General features: G+C 41.9%; 1 protein-coding gene across 1 annotated transcript in view; it reads left to right on the top strand.

The window, feature by feature from the left end:
* The first annotated feature begins 1,554 nt into the window (after nucleotides 1-1,554).
* LOC125292591 (protein FAM126B-like) overlaps nucleotides 1,555-6,679 on the top strand; it is a 49,078-nt gene continuing 43,953 nt past the window's right edge. The window contains exon 1 of the mRNA XM_048239973.1: nucleotides 1,555-1,891. The gene's annotated coding sequence lies outside the window, so the exon portion shown is untranslated. The remainder of the gene's footprint in view (nucleotides 1,892-6,679) is intronic.

Raw genomic sequence — 6,679 nt, 5'->3', positions numbered from 1 at the left:
TTCTACAATAGGCTAACTGTATTTGAGGTGTCTATGAAATTGAATGCCAATATGGATTCATATCCCATCATTTGAGGAGCATGGGATATACAGCTCTGGGAAAAATCCCAATCCCACGGTTACTGAGTGACATTCTAATGAGTTAACTGTCATATTCAAAATTAAGAGACAACTGCAAATTTGAATATGATCGTCAACTCATTCAAATGTTGAATAATTGCTTGAGTGGAGCTATGGCTGGGAGAATTTTATTTTATCAGTGAGATATACATGAGGAAAGTATAAGTGCAATGGTCATTTGCCTAATAATTTTTGACAGGTGTTCTTTATATTGCATTGCAAAGGTAGATGTTGTAGGCCTAGGCAATGCATTTTGCCAACTGTAGAATCATGTGAGCAATCTGTTCCAGGATATTTTCCAAAATTCCTGGAACGAATTAGGCGTCAATAGCTTAACAATGCCATAAGAGGGCGGCATAATGCAAAGGTAGGCCTATGCAAGCAGATTCATACAGTGATGTAGGAGTGTGAAATCCTCTGGTCAGTCTGATCAGCTCAAATTTGGATATAACTAATTGCTTTCTGTCTTATGTTTTGGTGGATAATACTGCCCTACAAAGGCAAAAGGCAGTAACTGACCAGAGTGTCAAACTGAGAAAAAATTCTTTAAAGTTTTTTGTTTTGTCTACACAAATGTAAGAGCAATGAAAAGATCTGGTGAATTGTTGCCCTGATGAAGAAATGTGTGTATATAAAAAAAACTTGTGCTCAAAGTTGACCTTTGACCCTTATTTGTCAGATACTGTACTCTGCCTTTGTATTATGTACTAAAAATAAGGAGTCGTGCAAAGGCAAAAGGCAGTAACTGACATATAATCAATATTTGCTACCAAAGGCAGAGTATGGTAACTGTACTTGCACGTCGAAGAACAAAGCCAAAGAACAGTAACTGCAGTTGTGGCTCTCTGCCATCAGTTGCTTGTATGGTTTTTGGAGTTACGGTGAACACAACCCTCTATTTTTTTAAAAAAACAGTCAAATTGAGTATAGATATTTATCCACATGATAAAGGAAGTTCGACCAAATTTCGACCAAAAATGCAGTTACTGCCTTTTGGCTTTGTAGGGCAGAATAGTAGGCATGTGTCGATATTTAAGATTCACCACAAAATGTTTCTTTGCAGTAGCCTACCATAGTCTAAGGCTTTATTCGTCAAAATAAAATAAAAAATACAGGTAGGCTGTTTTATTTACCAATTTTGATCATTTAGAGATGACATGGCAGATCTACTACTTCAAAGTGTTTACATTAACACTATGCTCTGTTACTGTCATGTATTGCTGTAAGGCCACTGGTGTGTAAAATCATTTTCAATACAGCCTACTTACCTCTCTGGTTGCATTTTGTGATTTAATGCAATATACCTTTCCTTAATTTCTCTCCCCATTATTGCCTCTGTATTTGAGTGGAGGGAATTTGGGACGTAGCTACCCCCACCTATCCAATTGCATGACTCGTTAAAACTGTCCAATAGCTATATGCCTTGGTGGACCAGCAAACTGCAGGAAGGAAGGAAATGTCATAGGGGTGTCAGGTATCATTGAAGCACAAATTTGAAAGTGCTGACTTGAATGACTGAAGAGGAACATATGCTGCCAAGAATATTAACCATAGTTATCACATGGCATGTGGCCAAGCTGGAGTGACATTGCCTCTGTTCTCCGGTTGGAGTCAACTGGCTAACGTTAGCTAAAATACAGATGAGCAGTCGACTGGGCGACCGAGGCTGCCAGTAACTGATTCCGCCAGACTAGCACGGGGACGTGGATTTTTGAGTTACACTGAATTACAACCGATGACCAACATGATGATTACCCTTACATAGATTCTGGTATGTACAACATCTTCAGCGATCTTCAGGTTATTTGATATGTACTAATGTGCCCACAAGGTGACTGCAACGTTTGGATCTTTAACAACTAACGTTAACGTTCTGTAGACAGCTAACTTAGCCTCTCTGGCGTGGCATCTCTTCCTATTGCCAGCAGTAACGACGTCAGACACGTGTCAGATTTTGTGGGTATTTTTCCCAAACAAGACCCGACACGAAGGCAAATTTGTTTTGTTATAGCTTACCTCGGTTCAGTATTTTCACGTGAATTGAACTGATCGTTAGCTGACAATCTTGATTGTTAAAACTAAACGTTCGAGGGCAGGTTTGGTGCGAGCTAACCTGTTCCAACAATTCAATTCGTCTTCTTAACATGCTAACTATATATTAATACCACTGTTTATTAGCAGTGAAACGCTACGTGACCTCAGTGCTCTGTTGGTATGTTTTCTCAGGTTTTGGATGCAACGTGTTTGTTTATGTCCATATGTTTCAGCGACTGTACAGAGAGTGTAAATTGCGTTGAATGTCATCAAGTCCTTATCACGTTGTATGCCTACATTATTGAATGTCAATGGTCTCCTCTAGCGATGTGAATCGTGGCTTGGACGGTAATGTTAGAAGGGTGATAGCCTAACCAAGCACACAGATGCAGGTCGCACGGGAATATTGCAAAGGCATCTTGCACAGTGTTTGTAAATGTGTCCTTAATACAAAGTGGCATAAAGATCCATCGTTGTGTTTTATGTAATTTTCAGCGAACTGAAACGGGTTGCTCAATAATTTGAATGGGTCTGTGTGCTGTTTTCGTATTCTCCCAGTGCGATCTCAGGGCCCTGTTGCCAAATATATCACGTATAGTTCGCAGCATCTGTCGGTTTTGGGTACAGGTGAAGTGAAGGAACCCCATTGATCTGTCAGCCACCATAGGGAGCCCCTTTATCCAACCCTACTTGGATAGACTTAATCAAACCACAATTGCCATTAACAACATAATCCTTACAGATAGTCTAATCAATCAGATAATCACAGTGCAGCGTTGATCCTAAGCTGGCAGTGCTTAGACAGTATGTTTACTTGCCTACATTAACCAGCTACCTGATTCTTCTTGTCCTACCTAGGGTTGCAAAATTCCGGGAATTTTCAAAGTTGGAAACTTTCCATGGGAATTTAATGGGAATAAACTGGGATTTTTTTTAATATGGCAAGTTAGTCTATAACAGGGAACTTAAATGTAGTGGACAAAACCCCATCTTGCAGCATAATATTAGTTAAAACAACCTGATTTAATGCAATTTCAGTCAAATTTCTACTCTGCACATATGTCAATCACATGCACACAGCAATCGGCATGGGCTGCTAGACATAAAGGAAATCTATGGTGCGTTCATATGCATGGGGAATTTTTTTTCCAACCAATCAGATTTTGTTGTTGAGTGATGTAGTGTATCTTGGGCAGTTCAGTGTTGCTAGTTTAGCACACTAGTAAACCATAGGCAGAGAATGGATTCCCGCTAGCATGCTAGCTAGCTTTGTATGCTAAACTAAGCAAAAATCCGAATGTACAAATCATATTGCTTATTACGAAACAAAATGTTAATGTTTGTATATGAAACAGTTTGTATGAATTACCCAAAATTCCATGTTAATTTCCGTAAATTCCCATTAATTCCCATAATTTCCTTTAATTCCATGAAAAATTCCAATTTGGAATATTTCCAAAATTCCCCAGCTTAACTTCCCATGGTAAGTTTCCGGAAAGTTTCCGCCCCTTTGCAACCCTAGTCCTACCACTGCAGCAACAGCTATACATTTGGCTATAGCTACATAATCATACTCTGTTTAAATCACTGGGAAAAACACACTAGCTGCAATGTCGAAAGGTTAAATTATACATGGTCTGTGCACATGTTTTTTTTGCATTTTGCATCCGTTTGACTCCCTATTGGTTCTCCCAAATTCTTGTTTGTTTAAAAAATAAACTAATGATGGGTTTTAAATCCCAGGCTCAGTACTTAACCTGTCATTGAAAAACGCCTGGCTTGGTGGATTAAATCCGCTGTTGCAATGTTGTCATGATCAGCAAACAAGCATAGCCTGAATCTAGCCCCCATGCAGTAGTGGTTGAGATATTGGGCTATTGTGTGCTAAGGCGGTGCTGGTAAAGCCAGACTCCTACTTTCAGTTCCCTGGCCTTCATTAGCAGGACTCCCACTGGCTGTTTCACAACCAAATCGATATGGAGAGATGTATGGGAGGTCTCCATGCCCATTGACTTTTCAGAGCAATTAGTTAGCTGCACTCTAAATTGGGCCATTGCTGATGATCATTCGGTCAGAGACTAAGTTCTTTTTTTTTTTTGTTACAGTTGGCCACAGTGCATTGGGTAGCCATTTTAAACGTTTGAGTGTCATTTTGGGTTGGCCCATTTGTAGACATGAGGCCATCAGGCCATCATAATCCCCTGAAGTTTTATGATGTGTTTACACATTAATTCACATCCATCAGGGAACAGACTTGACAAAATAGGCCAGATCTGGATGCATGATGTACTGCAACCATACAGCCTTGTTGCACAGTGTCACTATGTGGTGAAGCTTAGAGTTGGCCATTTATTTGTGTAGTAAGACCTCATCGTTGCATCCAAATGGTTAGAGTGTGTGTGTTTGAGAGAGAGAGATAAAAAGAGAGAGAGAGAATGTAGGCCTATGCATTCCGCTCTTGAAGAGGGAAAATCTTGGACTGAGTGTTGTCCTTGAGGTGCAGCCTTCCTCTTGCTGTTGGCTGCTACAGCTAGCCAAGGAAGCTAATTAGAAGTGGAACATAAATGCATCAGAGATCAGTCGGATATTTTGGCAGGAGTGGGTGAAGACAGGTGATTGGCCGATTATCAAAATAAAAGCAGTAGGGCCCTTCCAAGTGGAATCCCCACAGAAAGCCACAGGGAGTGGAGAGGCTCGCTCACATAGGGGCCTCATAAGATTAAAATAAATCCACACCATCTGCTCACTTTCTTCCTGCCATCCTCTCCTCCCTCTCTTTCTCCCTCTTCTCTGCTCTCCTTTCTCTCTCTCACTCTGTCTAGCTGTCATAATTCTCCTGCTGCCTTTCTCACTCTGTCTCTGTATCTCTCTCCCTCTCTTTGTTAACCAACTTTGTGTCTTTCTTTCTCCATCTCTCTTTTTCTTTCTCTTTTTTTATGCAGGCCTTGCATCCAGCTTATGCTCCCTAGTCCCTACCCCACCATCTTTGTGAGAGTCAGATTGGTTTCGTAAGAATCCTAGTAGTCTCTCTCTCTCTCTCTCTTTATGTCAAAACTAATTTAAATGAATTCCAGCGGCTCTGGCTAACGGCGCTATTGACCCAAGTGCGGTGTTTTTGACTCTACCATGCTATACTGGGCTTGTGTAAGTCTCTCTTCCCCTGTTCTGTGCTGCTTACACTACAGAGAGAGAGTCCAAAGCCTATTTTTAACCTCATTGTTAAAAAGGTGTTCATTGCCTTGACTACTCCTAATCCTGGGCCATCTGCAGTATCTCCATATGGAGCCACTCTCCCACCTCTTTTTTCCCCCGAAGTGGCAGATCTCCAAAGTTTTGCTTTCCTCAAAACAGGCCATGGCGGGAAATCAGAGATCCAGGAAACTTTTTTGAGCATTATTTTCGAGCACGTCTATGGAGATTGGGGAGTAGAGGGAGTGGATGTGCACTTCCCTGCATGTGTTGTCTGCCTGGTTGGTCGCCAGTGAGCGGATTCATATCTGCACATTCTCCTTCGGGCTCGTTTTCACTGAACCTCGGCACTACTCTGTGAAGATAAATTGTCGTATTCTTTTCAAGCTAGTTGACATTTGTCAGCTTGTCTCAGCCCCATGTTATCCTTTGGTTTATGTGTTGAGTGTTGAGTCTGTATGGCGAAGACTCGGTGATGGAAAGTGTAGATGGTGGTTTGGTGGGGGAGTGGGCTCTTGTCCTGCCCAGCCCCCCCCCACCCCCCACCCATCTCATAGTGCAACAGAGCGTGAGCCTCCGAGGCACTTGAGGCTCTGAATCACCAGCTGACTTAGCACGATCAAACCGAGGTGTGAGGCGGGAAGCCTGCGCGAGCAAGCGCGAAGGAGACCCGAGCAGTCTAGCAAGCCGCAGTTCACTAAGGGGCCAAGCTAAGAAAGGCCGTGCAGGGAAAAGGCTTCTCCTCACGGAAGGACCGAGAACTCTACACAGGAGTGGTATTGGACATGTAAGGTGTGTTTAGTTTATTGTTCATTATGGATGGATTATTATTATTATTATTATTATTATTATTATTATTATTATTATTGATGACAATTTGAGGTGGACATATGAGTGGGTGGACATGAACTGAACATGGTTATTGGTATTCTGTGGAGAGGCTGCATCTCTCCTTTTTTGCCTTTTTTGTGGAAAATCTGTGTTGCTGAGTCAGTTAAGTGTCTAGAGCAGAGTAGTGCTGCTGAATTGGGCTTTTTTTCTTGGTTTACAGCTACGCTACTTGTTGCCATTCCACTCTTATGGACTCAATGAGAGGATTTCCTCAACTGGTTGCAGTAATGTAAACAGACTGTGTATTTAACCATAAGGGATCTCTCCAATGTCACAAGTGTACACATTAGCCAGCCACTCTCAATATGGATTTGCGAGTCAAATCACGTTGTCAGGTGACTGTTGTGGTTCATTTGGATGTGCCACTACGTTTATCTAGACGCGTGAGACGCCCAGGCGTGCCTCGGTGAGCGTGAGTGAGTCACGCCTGTCCCCCACCATTACT

The sequence above is a fragment of the Alosa alosa genome, chromosome 3 (assembly GCF_017589495.1).
Source record: "Alosa alosa isolate M-15738 ecotype Scorff River chromosome 3, AALO_Geno_1.1, whole genome shotgun sequence".
NCBI lineage: Eukaryota > Metazoa > Chordata > Actinopteri > Clupeiformes > Clupeidae > Alosa > Alosa alosa.
The sequence above is the reverse complement of the archived record's forward strand: the minus strand, read 5'-3'. Positions and strand labels throughout refer to the sequence as shown.